The sequence below is a fragment of the Rhopalosiphum padi genome, unplaced genomic scaffold (assembly GCF_020882245.1).
Source record: "Rhopalosiphum padi isolate XX-2018 unplaced genomic scaffold, ASM2088224v1 scaffold23, whole genome shotgun sequence".
Classification (NCBI taxonomy): Eukaryota; Metazoa; Arthropoda; class Insecta; order Hemiptera; family Aphididae; genus Rhopalosiphum; species Rhopalosiphum padi.
In genome coordinates this window covers 447-26,937 of record NW_026870011.1, presented here as the reverse complement: position 1 = coordinate 26,937, position 26,491 = coordinate 447, and the positions used below count along the sequence as shown (strand labels likewise).

Here is a 26,491-nt window from a genome sequence, read left to right as displayed (position 1 = left end):
TATATTTTCCAAACTGATAGAATCGCGAATTCATGTCTCACCATGGCTTTCATTGTCTGCTGTATTGCAATCTAAAAATATTGTAGTCAGTTAAATATGCGTATAATTGTAGTAAATAAAGTCACTACTACACACCATAATTAGAACGAAAATGTTTATATGATAACTAGTACTTGGAAAATACTGAATAAGTCAGTAACGGAAACAATCAAACAATAATTATATGAACAACTTTATTCTTAATACAAAATATTTAAAAACAATTTTCAGTTAAAACTTAAATGCAAATACGATTGTAAAACAGCAAGGTGATATGAAATATAATCATATAACAGATGATAAGAAATAATAATTATGATAAGCTATAAAAGATAGTACAAATCTACCAAATCATTTTGTTGAATTTGAATGTAAAATAAATGTAACTAAATAATACACTCGAACAATAACTTAAATTTTCTTCTATTCAATATGAAAAATAATATGAATTGTTTAATTCGTCGAAATTAACATATAAAATAATTTGTTAAAGTTCTTTTGAAGTAAAAATATCTAGTTAAACAAAACATATGATAGTTATAAATGATAAAATGGAATAATTTTCATTGTATAGCAGTCAAGGTTTCAAAAAACGTACTTGAGAATATAATATTTTTTAAGCTGTTAAATGTATGAATTTGTTATATTCAACAAAATTATCATATTCATTATAAACAGTATTTGTTAGTTCATTTTCAAAATTAGATGTTCATACTTTCACAAAGTTGTATGAATAGAAATTAATGTTTCAGCATCCCTTGAGTGACCTGCTGTATTTCCATCTAAAAAAATTTATTCAGTTAAATATATATAATGATTGGAGAATGACTCGAAAACTCAGTGCTTTATAAGCAGTTAAAAACATGAATAATTAATATTCGTCATAATTATCATATAAAATCATGTTTTATAGTGTTTATGAAGTATAAGGTTAAATGAAATGTATGCAAGTTAATAATAATAAATTAGAATCATTTTCTTAATATAGTGGTCCAGGTTTCAAGAGATAAACTTGAAAATTGTGTGTTTTATAAGCAGTTCTAAATATAAATATTTAATATTCGTCAAAATAATCATATAAAATCAAGTTTTATAGTGTTTATGAAGTATCTGCTTAAATGAAATGTATGCAAGTTAATAATAAAAAATTAGAATCATTTTCTTAATATTGTGGTACAGGTTTCAAGATATTAACTTGAGAATTGTGGGTTTTATAAGCAGTTAAAAACATAAATATTTAATATTCGTCAAAATTATCATATAAAATCATGTATTATAGAGTATATAAAGTATCTGCTTAAATGAAATGCATACAAGTTAATAATAAAAAATTTGAATCATTTTCTTAATATAGTGGTCCAGGTTTCAAGAGATTAACTTGAGAATTGTGTATTTGTAAACAGTTTTGAAACATAAATATTTAATATTAGTCAAAATTATCGTATAAAATCGTGTTTTATTTTGTTTATGAATTATCTGCTTAAATGAAATGTATGCTAGTTGATAATGGTAAATTAAAATAATTTAATTAATATTATGGACTGGGAAGCATTTGAGTAACTTTTAGATACATTGCTATTAATTTTCTATCAACTACAGCCAATAACCATTACACGTACATTGCATTAATTCTTTATAATCAGTATCATTTAGTTCATTTTCAACATTGGATGTTCATACTTTTCCAAAGTTGTATGCACACGAATAAATGTCTCAGCATTCCTTGAGTCATCTGCTGTATTGCCATCTAAAAAAATTTATTCAGTTAAATATATATAATGATTGGAGAATGACTCGAGAACTCAGTGCTTTATAAGCAGTTAAAAACATGAATAATTAATATTCGTCATAATTATCATATAAAATCATGTTTTATAGTGTTTATGAAGTATAAGGTTAAATGAAATGTATGCAAGTTAATAATAATAAATTAGAATCATTTTCTTAATATAGTGGTCCAGGTTTCAAGAGATAAACTTGAGAATTGTGTGTTTTATAAGCAGTTCTAATTATAAATATTTAATATTCATCAAAATTATCATATAAAATCATGTTTTATAGTGTTTATGAAGTATAAGGTTATATGAAATGTATGCAAGTTAATAATAATAAATTAGAATCATTTTCTTAATATAGTGGTACAAGTTTCAAGAGATAAACTTGAGAATTGTGAGTTTTATAAGCAGTTAAAAACATAAATATTTAATATTCGTCAAAATTATCATATAAAATCATGTATTATAGAGTATATAAAGTATCTGCATAAATGAAATGCATGCAAGTTAATAATAAAAAATTAGAATCATTTTCTTAATATAGTGGTCCAGGTTTCAAGAGATTAACTTGAGAATTGTGTGTTTTATAAGCAGTTCTAAATATAAATATTTAATATTCGTCAAAATAATCATATAAAATCAAGTTTTATAGTGTTTCTGAAGTATCTGCTTAAATGAAATGTATGCAAGTTAATAATAAAAAATTAGAATCATTTTCTTAATATAGTGGTTTAGGTTTCAAGAGAATAACTTGAGAATTGTGTGTTTTTTAAGCAGTTCTTATTATAAATATTTAAAATTCATCAAAATTATCATATAAAATCATGTTTTATAGTGTTTATGAAGTATAAGGTTATATGAAATGTATGCAAGTTAATAATAATAAATTAGAATCATTTTCTTAATATAGTGGTACAGGTTTCAAGAGATAAACTTGAAAATTGTGTGTTTAATAAACAATTCAATACATAAATAATTAATATTCATCAAAATTAACATATAAAATCAAGTTTTATAGTGTTTATGAAGTATCTGCTTAAATGAAATGTATGCAAGTTAATAATAAAAAATTAGAATAATTTTCTTAATATTGTGGTACAGGTTTCAATAGATAAACTTGAAAATTGTTTGTTTTATAAGCAGTTCTAAATATAAATATTTAATATTCGTCAAAATAATCATATAAAAACATGTTTTATAGTGTTTATGAAGTATAAGGTTAAATGAAATATATGCAAGTTAATAATAATAAATTAGAATCATTTTCTTAATACAGTGGTCCAGGTTTCAAGAGATTAACTTGAGAATTGTGAGTTTAATAAACAATTCAATACATAAATAATTAATATTCGTCAAAATTAACATATAAAATCATGTTTTATAGTGTTTATGAAGTATAAGGTTATATGAAATGTATGCAAGTTAATAATAATAAATTAGAATCATTTTCTTAATATAGTGGTACAGGTTTCAAGAGATAAACTTTAAAATTGTTTGTTTTATAAGCAGTTCTAAATATAAATATTTAATATTCGTCAAAATAATCATATAAAATCATGTTTTATAGTGTTTATGAAGTATAAGGTTAAATGAAATGTATGCAAGTTAATAATAATAAATTAGAATCATTTTCTTAATACAGTGGTCCAGGTTTCAAGAGATTAACTTGAGAATTGTGTGTTTTATAAGCAGTTCTAAATATAAATATTTAATATTCTTCAAAATAATCATATAAAATCATGTTTTATAGTGTTTATGAAGTATCTGCTTAAATGAAATACATGCAAGTTAATAATAAAAAATTAGAATCATTTTCTTAATATAGTGGTCCAGGTTTCAAGAGATTAACTTGAGAATTGTGTATTTTGTAAACAGTTTTAAAACATAAATATTTAATATTAGTCAAAATTATCGTATAAAATCGTGTTTTATTTTGTTTATGAATTATCTGCTTAAATGAATTGTATGCTAGTTGATAATGGTAAATTAAAATAATTTAATTAATATTATGGACAGGGAAGCATTTGAGTAACTTTTAGATACATTGCTATTAATTTTCTATCAACTACAGCCAATAACCGTTACACGTACATTGCATTAATTCTTTATAATCAGTATCTTTTAGTTCATTTTCAACATTGGATGTTCATACTTTTCCAAAGTTGTATGCATATGAATAAATGTCTCAGCATTCCTTGAGTCATCTGCTGTATTGCCATCTAAAAAAATTTAATCAGTTAAATATATATAATAATTGGAGAATGACTCGATAACATAGTGCTTCATAAGCAGTTTAAAACATGAATTTTTGATATTCGTCAAAATAATCATATAAAATCATGTTTTTTAGTGTTTATGAAGTATCAAGTTAAATGAATTGAATGAAAGTTAATTATAGTAAATAAGAATCATTTACTTAATCCTATTGTCAGGATTTCATGACATTAACATTTTGTTACATTACTATTAATTTTCTATCAATTATATTCAATTATAAGCTCTAAACGTACGTTGAATAAAACAATTATTATTATCAGTATCTTCTAGTCCTTGTCATCGTAGGATGTTTATATTTTCCAAACTGATAGAATCGCGAATTCATGTCTCACTATGGCTTTCATTGTCTGCTGTATTGCAATGTGAAAATATTGTAGTCAGTTAAATATGCGTATAATTGTAGTAAATAAAGTCACTACTACACACCATAATTAGAACGAAAATGTTTATATGATAACTAGTACTTGGAAAATACTAAATAAGTCAGTAACGGAAACAATCAAACAATAATTATATGAACAACTTTATTCTTAATACAAAATATTTAAAAACAATTTTCAGTTAAAACTTAAATGCAAATACGATTGTAAAACAGCAAGGTGATATGAAATATAATCATATAACAGATGATAAGAAATAATAATTATGATAAGCTATAAAAGATAGTACAAATCTACCAAATCATTTTGTTGAATTTGAATGTAAAATAAATGTAACTAAATAATACACTCGAACAATAACTTAAATTTTCTTCTATTCAATATGAAAAATAATATGAATTGTTTAATTCGTCGAAATTAACATATAAAATAATTTGTTAAAGTTCTTTTGAAGTAAAAATATCCAGTTAAACAAAACATATGATAGTTATAAATGATAAAATGGAATAATTTTCATTGTATAGCAGTCAAGGTTTCAAAAAACGTACTTGAGAATATAATATTTTTTAAGCTGTTAAATGTATGAATTTGTTATATTCAACAAAATTATCATATAGATGTAATAAAAATAAAATGATTTGTATACCTAAGACAAATTTTAAGAATGAAAATTAAAAGTTCTCAGGTGTTTCATAATCATTTATTCACTTTGTTAACAAATCTCTATTGTATCACTACAATTAATATTCTATAAATTATATTCAATAACCATTAAATGTAAATTGCATAAATTCATTATAAACAGTATTTGTTAGTTCATTTTCAAAATTAGATGTTCATACTTTCACAAAGTTGTATGAATAGAAATTAATGTTTCAGCATCCCTTGAGTGACCTGCTGTATTTCAATCTAAAAAAATTTATTCAGTTAAATATATATAATGATTGGAGAATGACTCGAGAACTCAGTGCTTTATAAGCAGTTAAAAACATGAATAATTAATATTCGTCAAAATTATCATATAAAATCAAGTTTTATAGTGTTTATGAAGTATAAGGTTAAATGGAATGTATGCAAGTTAATAATAATAAATTAGAATCATTTTCTTAATATAGTGGTCCAGGTTTCAAGAGATAAACTTGAGAATTGTGTGTTTTATAAGCAGTTCTAATTATAAATATTTAATATTCATCAAAATTATCATATAAAATCATGTTTTATAGTGTTTATGATGTATAAGGTTATATGAAATGTATGCAAGTTAATAATAATAAATTAGAATCATTTTCTTAATATAGTGGTACAAGTTTCAAGAGATAAACTTGAGAATTGTGAGTTTTATAAGCAGTTAAAAACATAAATATTTAATATTCGTCAAAATTATCATATAAAATCATGTATTATAGAGTATATAAAGTATCTGCATAAATGAAATGCATGCAAGTTAATAATAAAAAATTAGAATCATTTTCTTAATATAGTGGTCCAGGTTTCAAGAGATTAACTTGAGAATTGTGTGTTTTATAAGCAGTTCTAAATATAAATATTTAATATTCGTCAAAATAATCATATAAAATCAAGTTTTATAGTGTTTCTGAAGTATCTGCTTAAATGAAATGTATGCAAGTTAATAATAAAAAATTAGAATCATTTTCTTAATATAGTGGTTTAGGTTTCAAGAGAATAACTTGAGAATTGTGTGTTTTTTAAGCAGTTCTTATTATAAATATTTAAAATTCATCAAAATTATCATATAAAATCATGTTTTATAGTGTTTATGAAGTATAAGGTTATATGAAATGTATGCAAGTTAATAATAATAAATTAGAATCATTTTCTTAATATAGTGGTACAAGTTTCAAGAGATAAACTTGAGAATTGTGAGTTTTATAAGCAGTTAAAAACATAAATATTTAATATTCGTCAAAATTATCATATAAAATCATGTATTATAGAGTATATAAAGTATCTGCATAAATGAAATGCATGCAAGTTAATAATAAAAAATTAGAATCATTTTCTTAATATAGTGGTCCAGGTTTCAAGAGATTAACTTGAGAATTGTGTGTTTTATAAGCAGTTCTAAATATAAATATTTAATATTCGTCAAAATAATCATATAAAATCAAGTTTTATAGTGTTTATGAAGTATCTGCTTAAATGAAATGTATGCAAGTTAATAATAAAAAATTAGAATCATTTTCTTAATATTGTGGTACAGGTTTCAAGATATTAACTTGAGAATTGTGGGTTTTATAAGCAGTTAAAAACATAAATATTTAATATTCTTCAAAATAATCATATAAAATCATGTTTTATAGTGTTTATGAAGTATCTGCTTAAATGAAATACATGCAAGTTAATAATAAAAAATTAGAATCATTTTCTTAATATAGTGGTCCAGGTTTCAAGAGATTAACTTGAGAATTGTGGGTTTTATAAGCAGTTAAAAACATAAATATTTAATATTCTTCAAAATAATCATATAAAATCATGTTTTATAGTGTTTATGAAGTATCTGCTTAAATGAAATACATGCAAGTTAATAATAAAAAATTAGAATCATTTTCTTAATATAGTGGTCCAGGTTTCAAGAGATTAACTTGAGAATTGTGTATTTTGTAAACAGTTTTAAAACATAAATATTTAATATTAGTCAAAATTATCGTATAAAATCGTGTTTTATTTTGTTTATGAATTATCTGCTTAAATGAATTGTATGCTAGTTGATAATGGTAAATTAAAATAATTTAATTAATATTATGGACAGGGAAGCATTTGAGTAACTTTTAGATACATTGCTATTAATTTTCTATCAACTACAGCCAATAACCGTTACACGTACATTGCATTAATTCTTTATAATCAGTATCTTTTAGTTCATTTTCAACATTGGATGTTCATACTTTTCCAAAGTTGTATGCATATGAATAAATGTCTCAGCATTCCTTGAGTCATCTGCTGTATTGCCATCTAAAAAAATTTAATCAGTTAAATATATATAATAATTGGAGAATGACTCGATAACATAGTGCTTCATAAGCAGTTTAAAACATGAATTTTTGATATTCGTCAAAATAATCATATAAAATCATGTTTTTTAGTGTTTATGAAGTATCAAGTTAAATGAATTGAATGAAAGTTAATTATAGTAAATAAGAATCATTTACTTAATCCTATTGTCAGGATTTCATGACATTAACATTTTGTTACATTACTATTAATTTTCTATCAATTATATTCAATTATAAGCTCTAAACGTACGTTGAATAAAACAATTATTATTATCAGTATCTTCTAGTCCTTGTCATCGTAGGATGTTTATATTTTCCAAACTGATAGAATCGCGAATTCATGTCTCACTGCGGCTTTCATTGTCTGCTGTATTGCAATCTGAAAATATTGTAGTCAGTTAAATATGCGTATAATTGTAGTAAATAAAGTCACTACTACACACCATAATTAGAACGAAAATGTTTATATGATAACTAGTACTTGGAAAATACTGAATAAGTCAGTAACGGAAACAATCAAACAATAATTATATGAACAACTTTATTCTTAATACAAAATATTTAAAAACAATTTTCAGTTAAAACTTAAATGCAAATACGATTGTAAAACAGCAAGGTGATATGAAATATAATCATATAACAGATGATAAGAAATAATAATTATGATAAGCTATAAAAGATAGTACAAATCTACCAAATCATTTTGTTGAATTTGAATGTAAAATAAATGTAACTAAATAATACACTCGAACAATAACTTAAATTTTCTTCTATTCAATATGAAAAATAATATGAATTGTTTAATTCGTCGAAATTAACATATAAAATAATTTGTTAAAGTTCTTTTGAAGTAAAAATATCCAGTTAAACAAAACATATGATAGTTATAAATGATAAAATGGAATAATTTTCATTGTATAGCAGTCAAGGTTTCAAAAAACGTACTTGAGAATATAATATTTTTTAAGCTGTTAAATGTATGAATTTGTTATATTCAACAAAATTATCATATAGATGTAATAAAAATAAAATGATTTGTATACCTAAGACAAATTTTAAGAATGAAAATTAAAAGTTCTCAGGTGTTTCATAATCATATATTCACTTTGTTAACAAATCTCTATTGTATCACTACAATTAATATTCTATAAATTATATTCAATAACCATTAAATGTAAATTGCATAAATTCATTATAAACAGTATTTGTTAGTTCATTTTCAAAATTAGATGTTCATACTTTCACAAAGTTGTATGAATAGAAATTAATGTTTCAGCATCCCTTGAGTGACCTGCTGTATTTCCATCTAAAAAAAATTATTCAGTTAAATATATATAATGATTGGAGAATGACTCGAGAACTCAGTGCTTTATAAGCAGTTAAAAACATGAATAATTAATATTCGTCAAAATTATCATATAAAATCATGTTTTATAGTGTTTATGAAGTATAAGGTTAAATGAAATGTATGCAAGTTAATAATAATAAATTAGAATCATTTTCTTAATATAGTGGTCCAGGTTTCAAGAGATAAACTTGAGAATTGTGTGTTTTATAAGCAGTTCTAATTATAAATATTTAATATTCATCAAAATTATCATATAAAATCATGTTTTATAGTGTTTATGAAGTATAAGGTTATATGAAATGTATGCAAGTTAATAATAATAAATTAGAATCATTTTCTTAATATAGTGGTACAGGTTTCAAGAGATAAACTTGAGAATTGTGAGTTTTATAAGCAGTTAAAAACATAAATATTTAATATTCGTCAAAATTATCATATAAAATCATGTATTATAGAGTATATAAAGTATCTGCATAAATGAAATGCATGCAAGTTAATAATAAAAAATTAGAATCATTTTCTTAATATTGTGGTACAGGTTTCAAGAGATTAACTTGAGAATTGTGTGTTTTATAAGCAGTTCTAAATATAAATATTTAATATTCGTCAAAATAATCATATAAAATCAAGTTTTATAGTGTTTATGAAGTATCTGCTTAAATGAAATGTATGCAAGTTAATAATAAAAAATTAGAATCATTTTCTTAATATTGTGGTACAGGTTTCAAGAGATAAACTTTAAAATTGTTTGTTTTATAAGCAGTTCTAAATATAAATATTTAATATTCGTCAAAATAATCATATAAATTCATGTTTTATAGTGTTTATGAAGTATCTGCTTGAATGAAATGCATGCAAGTTAATAATAAAAAATTAGAATCATTTTCTTAATATAGTGGTCCAGGTTTCAAGAGATTAACTTGAGAATTGTGTATTTTGTAAACAGTTTTAAAACATAAATATTTAATATTAGTCAAAATTATCGTATAAAATCGTGTTTTATTTTGTTTATGAATTATCTGCTTAAATGAATTGTATGCTAGTTGATAATGGTAAATTAAAATAATTTAATTAATATTATGGACAGGGAAGCATTTGAGTAACTTTTAGATACATTGCTATTAATTTTCTATCAACTACAGCCAATAACCGTTACACGTACATTGCATTAATTCTTTATAATCAGTATCTTTTAGTTCATTTTCAACATTGGATGTTCATACTTTTCCAAAGTTGTATGCATATGAATAAATGTCTCAGCATTCCTTGAGTCATCTGCTGTATTGCCATCTAAAAAAATTTAATCAGTTAAATATATATAATAATTGGAGAATGACTCGATAACATAGTGCTTCATAAGCAGTTTAAAACATGAATTTTTGATATTCGTCAAAATAATCATATAAAATCATGTTTTTTAGTGTTTATGAAGTATCAAGTTAAATGAATTGAATGAAAGTTAATTATAGTAAATAAGAATCATTTACTTAATCCTATTGTCAGGATTTCATGACATTAACATTTTGTTACATTACTATTAATTTTCTATCAATTATATTCAATTATAAGCTCTAAACGTACGTTGAATAAAACAATTATTATTATCAGTATCTTCTAGTCCTTGTCATCGTAGGATGTTTATATTTTCCAAACTGATAGAATCGCGAATTCATGTCTCACTATGGCTTTCATTGTCTGCTGTATTGCAATGTGAAAATATTGTAGTCAGTTAAATATGCGTATAATTGTAGTAAATAAAGTCACTACTACACACCATAATTAGAACGAAAATGTTTATATGATAACTAGTACTTGGAAAATACTAAATAAGTCAGTAACGGAAACAATCAAACAATAATTATATGAACAACTTTATTCTTAATACAAAATATTTAAAAACAATTTTCAGTTAAAACTTAAATGCAAATACGATTGTAAAACAGCAAGGTGATATGAAATATAATCATATAACAGATGATAAGAAATAATAATTATGATAAGCTATAAAAGATAGTACAAATCTACCAAATCATTTTGTTGAATTTGAATGTAAAATAAATGTAACTAAATAATACACTCGAACAATAACTTAAATTTTCTTCTATTCAATATGAAAAATAATATGAATTGTTTAATTCGTCGAAATTAACATATAAAATAATTTGTTAAAGTTCTTTTGAAGTAAAAATATCCAGTTAAACAAAACATATGATAGTTATAAATGATAAAATGGAATAATTTTCATTGTATAGCAGTCAAGGTTTCAAAAAACGTACTTGAGAATATAATATTTTTTAAGCTGTTAAATGTATGAATTTGTTATATTCAACAAAATTATCATATAGATGTAATAAAAATAAAATGATTTGTATACCTAAGACAAATTTTAAGAATGAAAATTAAAAGTTCTCAGGTGTTTCATAATCATTTATTCACTTTGTTAACAAATCTCTATTGTATCACTACAATTAATATTCTATAAATTATATTCAATAACCATTAAATGTAAATTGCATAAATTCATTATAAACAGTATTTGTTAGTTCATTTTCAAAATTAGATGTTCATACTTTCACAAAGTTGTATGAATAGAAATTAATGTTTCAGCATCCCTTGAGTGACCTGCTGTATTTCAATCTAAAAAAATTTATTCAGTTAAATATATATAATGATTGGAGAATGACTCGAGAACTCAGTGCTTTATAAGCAGTTAAAAACATGAATAATTAATATTCGTCAAAATTATCATATAAAATCAAGTTTTATAGTGTTTATGAAGTATAAGGTTAAATGGAATGTATGCAAGTTAATAATAATAAATTAGAATCATTTTCTTAATATAGTGGTCCAGGTTTCAAGAGATAAACTTGAGAATTGTGTGTTTTATAAGCAGTTCTAATTATAAATATTTAATATTCATCAAAATTATCATATAAAATCATGTTTTATAGTGTTTATGATGTATAAGGTTATATGAAATGTATGCAAGTTAATAATAATAAATTAGAATCATTTTCTTAATATAGTGGTACAAGTTTCAAGAGATAAACTTGAGAATTGTGAGTTTTATAAGCAGTTAAAAACATAAATATTTAATATTCGTCAAAATTATCATATAAAATCATGTATTATAGAGTATATAAAGTATCTGCATAAATGAAATGCATGCAAGTTAATAATAAAAAATTAGAATCATTTTCTTAATATAGTGGTCCAGGTTTCAAGAGATTAACTTGAGAATTGTGTGTTTTATAAGCAGTTCTAAATATAAATATTTAATATTCGTCAAAATAATCATATAAAATCAAGTTTTATAGTGTTTCTGAAGTATCTGCTTAAATGAAATGTATGCAAGTTAATAATAAAAAATTAGAATCATTTTCTTAATATAGTGGTTTAGGTTTCAAGAGAATAACTTGAGAATTGTGTGTTTTTTAAGCAGTTCTTATTATAAATATTTAAAATTCATCAAAATTATCATATAAAATCATGTTTTATAGTGTTTATGAAGTATAAGGTTATATGAAATGTATGCAAGTTAATAATAATAAATTAGAATCATTTTCTTAATATAGTGGTACAAGTTTCAAGAGATAAACTTGAGAATTGTGAGTTTTATAAGCAGTTAAAAACATAAATATTTAATATTCGTCAAAATTATCATATAAAATCATGTATTATAGAGTATATAAAGTATCTGCATAAATGAAATGCATGCAAGTTAATAATAAAAAATTAGAATCATTTTCTTAATATAGTGGTCCAGGTTTCAAGAGATTAACTTGAGAATTGTGTGTTTTATAAGCAGTTCTAAATATAAATATTTAATATTCGTCAAAATAATCATATAAAATCAAGTTTTATAGTGTTTATGAAGTATCTGCTTAAATGAAATGTATGCAAGTTAATAATAAAAAATTAGAATCATTTTCTTAATATTGTGGTACAGGTTTCAAGATATTAACTTGAGAATTGTGGGTTTTATAAGCAGTTAAAAACATAAATATTTAATATTCTTCAAAATAATCATATAAAATCATGTTTTATAGTGTTTATGAAGTATCTGCTTAAATGAAATACATGCAAGTTAATAATAAAAAATTAGAATCATTTTCTTAATATAGTGGTCCAGGTTTCAAGAGATTAACTTGAGAATTGTGGGTTTTATAAGCAGTTAAAAACATAAATATTTAATATTCTTCAAAATAATCATATAAAATCATGTTTTATAGTGTTTATGAAGTATCTGCTTAAATGAAATACATGCAAGTTAATAATAAAAAATTAGAATCATTTTCTTAATATAGTGGTCCAGGTTTCAAGAGATTAACTTGAGAATTGTGTATTTTGTAAACAGTTTTAAAACATAAATATTTAATATTAGTCAAAATTATCGTATAAAATCGTGTTTTATTTTGTTTATGAATTATCTGCTTAAATGAATTGTATGCTAGTTGATAATGGTAAATTAAAATAATTTAATTAATATTATGGACAGGGAAGCATTTGAGTAACTTTTAGATACATTGCTATTAATTTTCTATCAACTACAGCCAATAACCGTTACACGTACATTGCATTAATTCTTTATAATCAGTATCTTTTAGTTCATTTTCAACATTGGATGTTCATACTTTTCCAAAGTTGTATGCATATGAATAAATGTCTCAGCATTCCTTGAGTCATCTGCTGTATTGCCATCTAAAAAAATTTAATCAGTTAAATATATATAATAATTGGAGAATGACTCGATAACATAGTGCTTCATAAGCAGTTTAAAACATGAATTTTTGATATTCGTCAAAATAATCATATAAAATCATGTTTTTTAGTGTTTATGAAGTATCAAGTTAAATGAATTGAATGAAAGTTAATTATAGTAAATAAGAATCATTTACTTAATCCTATTGTCAGGATTTCATGACATTAACATTTTGTTACATTACTATTAATTTTCTATCAATTATATTCAATTATAAGCTCTAAACGTACGTTGAATAAAACAATTATTATTATCAGTATCTTCTAGTCCTTGTCATCGTAGGATGTTTATATTTTCCAAACTGATAGAATCGCGAATTCATGTCTCACTGCGGCTTTCATTGTCTGCTGTATTGCAATCTGAAAATATTGTAGTCAGTTAAATATGCGTATAATTGTAGTAAATAAAGTCACTACTACACACCATAATTAGAACGAAAATGTTTATATGATAACTAGTACTTGGAAAATACTGAATAAGTCAGTAACGGAAACAATCAAACAATAATTATATGAACAACTTTATTCTTAATACAAAATATTTAAAAACAATTTTCAGTTAAAACTTAAATGCAAATACGATTGTAAAACAGCAAGGTGATATGAAATATAATCATATAACAGATGATAAGAAATAATAATTATGATAAGCTATAAAAGATAGTACAAATCTACCAAATCATTTTGTTGAATTTGAATGTAAAATAAATGTAACTAAATAATACACTCGAACAATAACTTAAATTTTCTTCTATTCAATATGAAAAATAATATGAATTGTTTAATTCGTCGAAATTAACATATAAAATAATTTGTTAAAGTTCTTTTGAAGTAAAAATATCCAGTTAAACAAAACATATGATAGTTATAAATGATAAAATGGAATAATTTTCATTGTATAGCAGTCAAGGTTTCAAAAAACGTACTTGAGAATATAATATTTTTTAAGCTGTTAAATGTATGAATTTGTTATATTCAACAAAATTATCATATAGATGTAATAAAAATAAAATGATTTGTATACCTAAGACAAATTTTAAGAATGAAAATTAAAAGTTCTCAGGTGTTTCATAATCATATATTCACTTTGTTAACAAATCTCTATTGTATCACTACAATTAATATTCTATAAATTATATTCAATAACCATTAAATGTAAATTGCATAAATTCATTATAAACAGTATTTGTTAGTTCATTTTCAAAATTAGATGTTCATACTTTCACAAAGTTGTATGAATAGAAATTAATGTTTCAGCATCCCTTGAGTGACCTGCTGTATTTCCATCTAAAAAAAATTATTCAGTTAAATATATATAATGATTGGAGAATGACTCGAGAACTCAGTGCTTTATAAGCAGTTAAAAACATGAATAATTAATATTCGTCAAAATTATCATATAAAATCATGTTTTATAGTGTTTATGAAGTATAAGGTTAAATGAAATGTATGCAAGTTAATAATAATAAATTAGAATCATTTTCTTAATATAGTGGTCCAGGTTTCAAGAGATAAACTTGAGAATTGTGTGTTTTATAAGCAGTTCTAATTATAAATATTTAATATTCATCAAAATTATCATATAAAATCATGTTTTATAGTGTTTATGAAGTATAAGGTTATATGAAATGTATGCAAGTTAATAATAATAAATTAGAATCATTTTCTTAATATAGTGGTACAGGTTTCAAGAGATAAACTTGAGAATTGTGAGTTTTATAAGCAGTTAAAAACATAAATATTTAATATTCGTCAAAATTATCATATAAAATCATGTATTATAGAGTATATAAAGTATCTGCATAAATGAAATGCATGCAAGTTAATAATAAAAAATTAGAATCATTTTCTTAATATTGTGGTACAGGTTTCAAGAGATTAACTTGAGAATTGTGTGTTTTATAAGCAGTTCTAAATATAAATATTTAATATTCGTCAAAATAATCATATAAAATCAAGTTTTATAGTGTTTATGAAGTATCTGCTTAAATGAAATGTATGCAAGTTAATAATAAAAAATTAGAATCATTTTCTTAATATTGTGGTACAGGTTTCAAGAGATAAACTTTAAAATTGTTTGTTTTATAAGCAGTTCTAAATATAAATATTTAATATTCGTCAAAATAATCATATAAATTCATGTTTTATAGTGTTTATGAAGTATCTGCTTGAATGAAATGCATGCAAGTTAATAATAAAAAATTAGAATCATTTTCTTAATATAGTGGTCCAGGTTTCAAGAGATTAACTTGAGAATTGTGTATTTTGTAAACAGTTTTAAAACATAAATATTTAATATTAGTCAAAATTATCGTATAAAATCGTGTTTTATTTTGTTTATGAATTATCTGCTTAAATGAAATGTATGCTAGTTGATAATGGTAAATTAAAATAATTTAATTAATATTATGGACAGGGAAGCATTTGAGTAACTTTTAGATACATTGCTATTAATTTTCTATCAACTACAGCCAATAACCGTTACACGTACATTGCATTAATTCTTTATAATCAGTATCTTTTAGTTCATTTTCAACATTGGATGTTCATACTTTTCCAAAGTTGTATGCATATGAATAAATGACTCAGCATTCCTTGAGTCATCTGCTGTATTGCCATCTAAAAAAATTTAATCAGTTAAATATATATAATAATTGGAGAATGACTCGATAACTTAGTGCTTCATAAGCAGTTTAAAACATGAAATTTTGATATTCGTCAAAATAATCATATAAAATCATGTTTTTTAGTGTTTATGAAGTATCAAGTTAAATGAATTGAATGAAAGTTAATTATAGTAAATAAGAATCATTTACTTAATCCTATTGTCAGGATTTCATGACATTAACATTTTGTTACATTACTATTAATTTTCTATCAATTATATTCAATTATAAGCTCTAAACGTACGTTGAATAAAACAATTATTATTATCAGTATTTTCTAGTCCTTGTCATCGTAGGATGTTTATATTTTCCAAACTGATAGAATCGCGAATTCATGTCTCACCATGGCTTTCATTGTCTGCTGTATTGCAATCTGAAAATATTGTAGTCAGTTAAATATGCGTATAATTGTAGTAAATAAAGTCACTACTACACACCATAATTAGAACGAAAATGTTTATATGATAACTAGTACTTGGAAAATACTGAATAAGTCAGTAACGGAAACAATCAAACAATAATTATCTGAACAACTTTATTCTTAATACAAAATATTTAAAAACAATTTTCAGTTAAAACTTAAATGCAAATACGATTGTAAAACAGCAAGGTGATATGAAATATAATCATATAACAGATGATAAGAAATAATAATTATGATAAGCTATAAAAGATAGTACAAATCTACCAAATCATTTTGTTGAATTTGAATGTAAAATAAATGTAACTAAATAATACACTCGAACAATAACTTAAATTTTCTTCTATTCAATATGAAAAATAATATGAATTGTTTAATTCGTCGAAATTAACATATAAAATAATTTGTTAAAGTTCTTTTGAAGTAAAAATATCTAGTTAAACAAAACATATGATAGTTATAAATGATAAAATGGAATAATTTTCATTGTATAGCAGTCAAGGTTTCAAAAAACGTACTTGAGAATATAATATTTTTTAAGCTGTTAAATGTATGAATTTGTTATATTCAACAAAATTATCATATAAATGTAATAAAAATAAAATGATTTGTATACCTAAGACAAATTTTAAGAATGAAAATTAAAAGTTCTCAGGTGTTTCATAATCATTTATTCACTTTGTTAACAAATCTCTATTGTATCACTACAATTAATATTCTATAAATTATATTCAATAACCATTAAATGTAAATTGCATAAATTCATTATAAACAGTATTTGTTAGTTCATTTTCAAAATTAGATGTTCATACTTTCACAAAGTTGTATGAATAGAAATTAATGTTTCAGCATCCCTTGAGTGACCTGCTGTATTTCCATCTAAAAAAATTTATTCAGTTAAATATATATAATGATTGGAGAATGACTCGAGAACTCAGTGCTTTATAAGCAGTTAATAACATGAATAATTAATATTCGTCAAAATTATCATATAAAATCATGTTTTATAGTGTTTATGAAGTATAAGGTTAAATGAAATGTATGCAAGTTAATAATAATAAATTAGAATCATTTTCTTAATATAGTGGTCCAGATTTCAAGAGATAAACTTGAGAATTGTGTGTTTTATAAGCAGTTCTAAATATAAATATTTAATATTCATCAAAATTATCATATAAAATCATGTTTTATAGTGTTTATGAAGTATCTGCTTAAATGAAATGTATGCAAGTTAATAATAAAAAATTAGAATAATTTTCTTAATATTGTGGTACAGGTTTCAAGAGATAAACTTGAAAATTGTGTGTTTAATAAACAATTCAATACATAAATAATTAATATTCATCAAAATTAACATATAAAATCAAGTTTTATAGTGTTTATGAAGTATCTGCTTAAATGAAATGTATGCAAGTTAATAATAATAAATTAGAATCATTTTCTTAATATAGTGGTACAAGTTTCAAGAGATAAACTTGAGAATTGTGAGTTTTATAAGCAGTTAAAAACATAAATATTTAATATTCGTCAAAATTATCATATAAAATCATGTATTATAGAGTATATAAAGTATCTGCATAAATGAAATGCATGCAAGTTAATAATAAAAAATTAGAATCATTTTCTTAATATAGTGGTCCAGGTTTCAAGAGATTAACTTGAGAATTGTGTGTTTTATAAGCAGTTCTAAATATAAATATTTAATATTCGTCAAAATAATCATATACATTCAAGTTTTATAGTGTTTATGAAGTATCTGCTTAAATGAAATGTATGCAAGTTAATAATAAAAAATAAGAATCATTTTCTTAATATTGTGGTACAGGTTTCAAGAGATAAACTTTAAAATTGTTTGTTTTATAAGCAGTTCTAAATATAAATATTTAATATTCGTCAAAATAATCATATAAAATCATGTTTTATAGTGTTTATGAAGTATCTGCTTAAATGAAATGCATGCAAGTTAATAATAAAAAATTAGAATCATTTTCTTAATATAGTGGTCCAGGTTTCAAGAGATTAACTTGAGAATTGTGTATTTTGTAAACAGTTTTAAAACATAAATATTTAATATTAGTCAAAATTATCGTATAAAATCGTGTTTTATTTTGTTTATGAATTATCTGCTTAAATGAAATGTATGCAAGTTAATAATAAAAAATAAGAATCATTTTCTTAATATTGTGGTACAGGTTTCAAGAGATAAACTTTAAAATTGTTTGTTTTATAAGCAGTTCTAAATATAAATATTTAATATTCGTCAAAATAATCATATAAAATCAAGTTTTATAGTGTTTCTGAAGTATCTGCTTAAATGAAATGTATGCAAGTTAATAATAAAAAATTAGAATCATTTTCTTAATATAGTGGTTTAGGTTTCAAGAGAATAACTTGAGAATTGTGTGTTTTTTAAGCAGTTCTTATTATAAATATTTAAAATTCATCAAAATTATCATATAAAATCATGTTTTATAGTGTTTATGAAGTATAAGGTTATATGAAATGTATGCAAGTTAATAATAATAAATTAGAATCATTTTCTTAATATAGTGGTACAAGTTTCAAGAGATAAACTTGAGAATTGTGAGTTTTATAAGCAGTTAAAAACATAAATATTTAATATTCGTCAAAATTATCATATAAAATCATGTATTATAGAGTATATAAAGTATCTGCATAAATGAAATGCATGCAAGTTAATAATAAAAAATTAGAATCATTTTCTTAATATAGTGGTCCAGGTTTCAAGAGATTAACTTGAGAATTGTGTGTTTTATAAGCAGTTCTAAATATAAATATTTAATATTCGTCAAAATAATCATATACATTCAAGTTTTATAGTGTTTATGAAGTATCTGCTTAAATGAAATGTATGCAAGTTAATAATAAAAAATAAGAATCATTTTCTTAATATTGTGGTACAGGTTTCAAGAGATAAACTTTAAAATTGTTTGTTTTATAAGCAGTTCTAAATATAAATATTTAATATTCGTCAAAATAATCATATAAAATCATGTTTTATAGTGTTTATGAAGTATCTGCTTAAATGAAATGCATGCAAGTTAATAATAAAAAATTAGAATCATTTTCTTAATATAGTGGTCCAGGTTTCAAGAGATTAACTTGAGAATTGTGTATTTTGTAAACAGTTTTAAAACATAAATATTTAATATTAGTCAAAATTATCGTATAAAATCGTGTTTTATTTTGTTTATGAATTATCTGCTTAAATGAAATGTATGCTAGTTGATAATGGTAAATTAAAATAATTTAATTAATATTATGGACAGGGAAGCATTTGAGTAACTTTTAGATACATTGCTATTAATTTTCTATCAACTACAGCCAATAACCGTTACACGTACATTGCATTAATTCTTTATAATCAGTATCTTTTAGTTCATTTTCAACATTGGATGTTCATACTTTTCCAAAGTTGTATGCATATGAATAAATGACTCAGCATTCCTTGAGTCATCTGCTGTATTGCCATCTAAAAAAATTTAATCAGTTAAATATATATAATAATTGGAGAATGACTCGATAACTTAGTGCTTCATAAGCAGTTTAAAACATGAAATTTTGATATTCGTCAAAATAATCATATAAAATCATGTTTTTTAGTGTTTATGAAGTATCAAGTTAAATGAATTGAATGAAAGTTAATTATAGTAAATAAGAATCATTTACTTAATCCTATTGTCAGGATTTCATGACATTAACATTTTGTTACATTACTATTAATTTTCTATCAATTATATTCAATTATAAGCTCTAAACGTACGTTGAATAAAACAATTATTATTATCAGTATTTTCTAGTCCTTGTCATCGTAGGATGTTTATATTTTCCAAACTGATAGAATCGCGAATTCATGTCTCACCATGGCTTTCATTGTCTGCTGTATTGCAATCTGAAAATATTGTAGTCAGTTAAATATGCGTATAATTGTAGTAAATAAAGTCACTACTACACACCATAATTAGAACGAAAATGTTTATATGATAACTAGTACTTGGAAAATACTGAATAAGTCAGTAACGGAAACAATCAAACAATAATTATCTGAACAACTTTATTCTTAATACAAAATATTTAAAAACAATTTTCAGTTAAAACTTAAATGCAAATACGATTGTAAAACAGCAAGGTGATATGAAATATAATCATATAACAGATGATAAGAAATAATAATTATGATAAGCTATAAAAGATAGTACAAATCTACCAAATCATTTTGTTGAATTTGAATGTAAAATAAATGTAACTAAATAATACACTCGAACAATAACTTAAATTTTCTTCTATTCAATATGAAAAATAATATGAATTGTTTAATTCGTCGAAATTAACATATAAAATAATTTGTTAAAGTTCTTTTGAAGTAAAAATATCTAGTTAAACAAAACATATGATAGTTATAAATGATAAAATGGAATAATTTTCATTGTATAGCAGTCAAGGTTTCAAAAAACGTACTTGAGAATATAATATTTTTTAAGCTGTTAAATGTATGAATTTGTTATATTCAACAAAATTATCATATAAATGTAATAAAAATAAAATGATTTGTATACCTAAGACAAATTTTAAGAATGAAAATTAAAAGTTCTCAGGTGTTTCATAATCATTTATTCACTTTGTTAACAAATCTCTATTGTATCACTACAATTAATATTCTATAAATTATATTCAATAACCATTAAATGTAAATTGCATAAATTCATTATAAACAGTATTTGTTAGTTCATTTTCAAAATTAGATGTTCATACTTTCACAAAGTTGTATGAATAGAAATTAATGTTTCAGCATCCCTTGAGTGACCTGCTGTATTTCCATCTAAAAAAATTTATTCAGTTAAATATATATAATGATTGGAGAATGACTCGAGAACTCAGTGCTTTATAAGCAGTTAATAACATGAATAATTAATATTCGTCAAAATTATCATATAAAATCATGTTTTATAGTGTTTATGAAGTATAAGGTTAAATGAAATGTATGCAAGTTAATAATAATAAATTAGAATCATTTTCTTAATATAGTGGTCCAGATTTCAAGAGATAAACTTGAGAATTGTGTGTTTTATAAGCAGTTCTAAATATAAATATTTAATATTCATCAAAATTATCATATAAAATCATGTTTTATAGTGTTTATGAAGTATCTGCTTAAATGAAATGTATGCAAGTTAATAATAAAAAATTAGAATAATTTTCTTAATATTGTGGTACAGGTTTCAAGAGATAAACTTGAAAATTGTGTGTTTAATAAACAATTCAATACATAAATAATTAATATTCATCAAAATTAACATATAAAATCAAGTTTTATAGTGTTTATGAAGTATCTGCTTAAATGAAATGTATGCAAGTTAATAATAATAAATTAGAATCATTTTCTTAATATAGTGGTACAGGTTTCAAGAGATAAACTTTAAAATTGTTTGTTTTATAAGCAGTTCTAAATATAAATATTTAATATTCGTCAAAATAATCATATAAAATCATGTTTTTATAGTGTTTATGAAGTATAAGGTTAAATGAAATGTATGCAAGTTAATAATAATAATTTAGAATCATTTTCTTAATACAGTGGTCCAGGTTTCAAGAGATAAACTTGAGAATTGTGTGTTTTATAAGCAGTTCTAATTATAAATATTTAATATTCATCAAAATTATCATATAAAATCATGTTTTATAGTGTTTATGAAGTATAAGGTTATATGAAATGTATGCAAGTAAATAATAATAAATTAGAATCATTTTCTTAATATAGTGGTACAAGTTTCAAGAGATAAACTTGAGAATTGTGAGTTTTATAAGCAGTTAAAAACATAAATATTTAATATTCGTCAAAATTATCATATAAAATCATGTATTATAGAGTATATAAAGTATCTGCATAAATGAAATGCATGCAAGTTAATAATAAAAAATTAGAAATCATTTTCTTAATATAGTGGTCCAGGTTTCAAGAGATTAACTTGAGAATTGTGTGTTTTATAAGCAGTTCTAAATATAAATATTTAATATTCGTCAAAATAATCATATACATTCAAGTTTTATAGTGTTTATGAAGTATCTGCTTAAATGAAATGCATGCAAGTTAATAATAAAAAATTAGAATCATTTTCTTAATATAGTGGTCCAGGTTTCAAGAGATTAACTTGAGAATTGTGTATTTTGTAAACAGTTTTAAAACATAAATATTTAATATTAGTCAAAATTATCGTATAAAATCGTGTTTTATTTTGTTTATGAATTATCTGCTTAAATGAAATGTATGCAAGTTAATAATAAAAAATAAGAATCATTTTCTTAATATTGTGGTACAGGTTTCAAGAGATAAACTTTAAAATTGTTTGTTTTATAAGCAGTTCTAAATATAAATATTTAATATTCGTCAAAATAATCATATAAAATCAAGTTTTATAGTGTTTCTGAAGTATCTGCTTAAATGAAATGTATGCAAGTTAATAATAAAAAATTAGAATCATTTTCTTAATATAGTGGTTTAGGTTTCAAGAGAATAACTTGAGAATTGTGTGTTTTTTAAGCAGTTCTTATTATAAATATTTAAAATTCATCAAAATTATCATATAAAATCATGTTTTATAGTGTTTATGAAGTATAAGGTTATATGAAATGTATGCAAGTTAATAATAATAAATTAGAATCATTTTCTTAATATAGTGGTACAAGTTTCAAGAGATAAACTTGAGAATTGTGAGTTTTATAAGCAGTTAAAAACATAAATATTTAATATTCGTCAAAATTATCATATAAAATCATGTATTATAGAGTATATAAAGTATCTGCATAAATGAAATGCATGCAAGTTAATAATAAAAAATTAGAATCATTTTCTTAATATAGTGGTCCAGGTTTCAAGAGATTAACTTGAGAATTGTGTGTTTTATAAGCAGTTCTAAATATAAATATTTAATATTCGTCAAAATAATCATATAAAATCAAGTTTTATAGTGTTTATGAAGTATCTGCTTAAATGAAATGTATGCAAGTTAATAATAAAAAATTAGAATCATTTTCTTAATATTGTGGGGGTACAGGGTTTCAAGATATTAACTTGAGAATTGTGGGTTTTATAAGCAGTTAAAAACATAAATATTTAATATTCTTCAAAATAATCATATAAAATCATGTTTTATAGTGTTTATGAAGTATCTGCTTAAATGAAATACATGCAAGTTAATAATAAAAAATTAGAATCATTTTCTTAATATAGTGGTCCAGGTTTCAAGAGATTAACTTGAGAATTGTGGGTTTTATAAGCAGTTAAAAAAACATAAATATTTAATATTCTTCAAAATAATCATATAAAATCATGTTTTATAGTGTTTTATGAAGTATCTGCTTAATATGAAATACATGCAAGTTAATAAATAAAAAAATTAGAATCATTTTTCTTAATATAGTGGTCCAGGTTTCAAGAGATTAACTTGAGAATTGTGTATTTTGTAAACAGTTTTAAAACATAAATATTTAATATTAGTCAAAATTATCGTATAAAATCGTGTTTTATTTTGTTTTATGAATTATCTGCTTAAATGAATTGTATGCTAGTTGATAATGGTAAATTAAAATAATTTAATTAATATTATAGGACAGGGAAGCATTTGAGTAACTTTTAGATACATTGCTATTAATTTTCTATCAACTACAGCCAATAACCGTTACACGTACATTGCATTAATTCTTTATAATCAGTATCTTTTAGTTCATTTTCAACATTGGATGTTCATACTTTTCCAAAGTTGTATGCATATGAATAAATGTCTCAGCATTCCTTGAGTCATTCTGCCTGTATTGCCATCTAAAAAAATTTAATCAGTTAAATATATATAATAATTGGAGAATGACTCGATAACATAGTGCTTCATAAGCAGTTTTTAAAACATGAATTTTTTGATATTCGTCAAAATAATCATATAAAATCATGTTTTTTTAGGTGTTTTATGAAGTATCAAGTTTAAATGAATTGAATGAAAGGTTTAATTATAGTAAATAAGAATCATTTACTTAATCCTATTGTCAGGATTTCATGACATTAACATTTTGTTACATTACTATTAATTTTTCTATCAATTCTATTTCAATTATAAGCTCTAAACGTACGTTGAATAAAAACAATTATTATTATCAGTATCTTCTAGTCCTTGTCATCGTAGGATGTTTATATTTTCCAAACTGATAGAATCGCGAATTCATGTCTCACTGCGGCTTTCATTGTCTGCTGTATTGCAATCTGAAAATATTGTAGTCAGTTAAATAATGCGTATAATTGTAGTAAATAAAGTCACTACTACACACCATAATTAGAACGAAAATGTTTATATGATAACTAGTACTTGGAAAATACTGAATAAGTCAGTAACGGAAACAATCAAACAATAATTATATGAACAACTTTATTCTTAATACAAAATATTTAAAAACAATTTTCAGTTAAAACTTAAATGCAAATACGATTGTAAAACAGCAAGGTGATATGAAAATATAATCATATAACAGATGATAAGAAATAATAATTATGATAAGCTATAAAAAGATAGTACAAATCTACCAAATCATTTTGTTGAATTTGAATGTAAAATAAATGTAACTAAATAATACACTCGAACAATAACTTAAATTTTCTTCTATTCAATATGAAAAATAATATGAATTGTTTAATTCGTCGAAATTAACATATAAAATAATTTGTTAAAGTTCTTTTGAAGTAAAAATATCCAGTTTAAACAAAACATATGATAGTTATAAATGATAAAAATGGAATAATTTTCATTGTATAGCAGTCAAGGTTTCAAAAAACGTACTTGAGAATATAATATTTTTTAAGCTGTTAAATGTATGAATTTGTTATATTCAACAAAATTATCATATAGATGTAATAAAAATAAAATGATTTGTATACCTAAGACAAATTTTAAGAATGAAAAATTAAAAGTTCTCAGGTGTTTCATAATCATATATTCACTTTGTTAACAAATCTCTATTGTATCACTACAATTAATATTCTATAAATTATATTCAATAACCATTAAATGTAAATTGCATAAATTCATTATAAACTAGTATTTGTTAGTTCATTTTCAAAATTAGATGTTCATACTTTCACAAAGTTGTATGAATAGAAATTAATGTTTCAGCATCCCTTGAGTGACCTGCTGTATTTCCATCTAAAAAAAATTATTCAGTTAAATATATATAATGATTGGAGAATGACTCGAGAACTCAGTGCTTTTATAAGCAGTTTAAAAACATGAATAATTAATATTCGTTCAAAATTATCATATAAAAATCATGTTTTATAGTGTTTATGAAGTATAAGGTTAAATGAAATGTATGCAAGTTAATAATAATAAATTAGAATCATTTTCTTAATATAGTGGGTCCAGGTTTCAAGAGATAAACTTGAGAATTGTGTGTTTTTATAAGCAGTTCTAATTATAAATATTTAATATTCATCAAAATTATCATATAAAATCATGTTTTATAGTGTTTATGAAGTATAAGGTTTATATGAAATGTATGCAAGTTAATAATAAAAAAATTAGAATAATTTTCTTAATATTGTGGTACAGGTTTCAAGAGATAAAACTTGAAAATTGTGTGTTTAATAAACAATTCAATACATAAATAATTAATATTCATCAAAATTAACATATAAAATCAAGTTTTATAGTGTTTATGAAGGTATCTGCTTAAATGAAATGTATGCAAGTTAATAATAATAAATTAGAATCATTTTCTTAATATAGTGGTACAGGTTTCAAGAGATAAACT

At 22.7% G+C, this 26,491-nt stretch overlaps 1 long non-coding RNA gene across 8 annotated transcripts; it reads right to left on the bottom strand.

Moving 5' to 3' along the window:
* LOC132931543 (uncharacterized) lies at positions 1–24,501 on the bottom strand. 8 transcript variants are annotated; one of them, XR_009662718.1, is made up of 15 exons: positions 24,389–24,501; positions 21,455–21,521; positions 20,466–20,594; positions 20,047–20,174; positions 16,505–16,633; positions 16,086–16,213; positions 13,826–13,954; positions 13,407–13,534; positions 9,996–10,123; positions 7,736–7,864; positions 7,317–7,444; positions 3,906–4,033; positions 1,659–1,786; positions 755–821; positions 47–71 (listed from the first exon to the last, which is right to left on the bottom strand). It is a non-coding gene; the product is annotated as an uncharacterized LOC132931543 (long non-coding RNA). The 8 variants fall into 8 exon arrangements; XR_009662717.1 differs by lacking the exons at positions 21,455–21,521; positions 24,389–24,501 and adding exons at positions 14,815–14,881; positions 20,659–20,811; XR_009662720.1 differs by lacking the exons at positions 21,455–21,521; positions 24,389–24,501 and adding exons at positions 8,725–8,791; positions 20,659–20,811.
* Between the last annotated feature and the right edge of the window lie 1,990 nt (positions 24,502–26,491).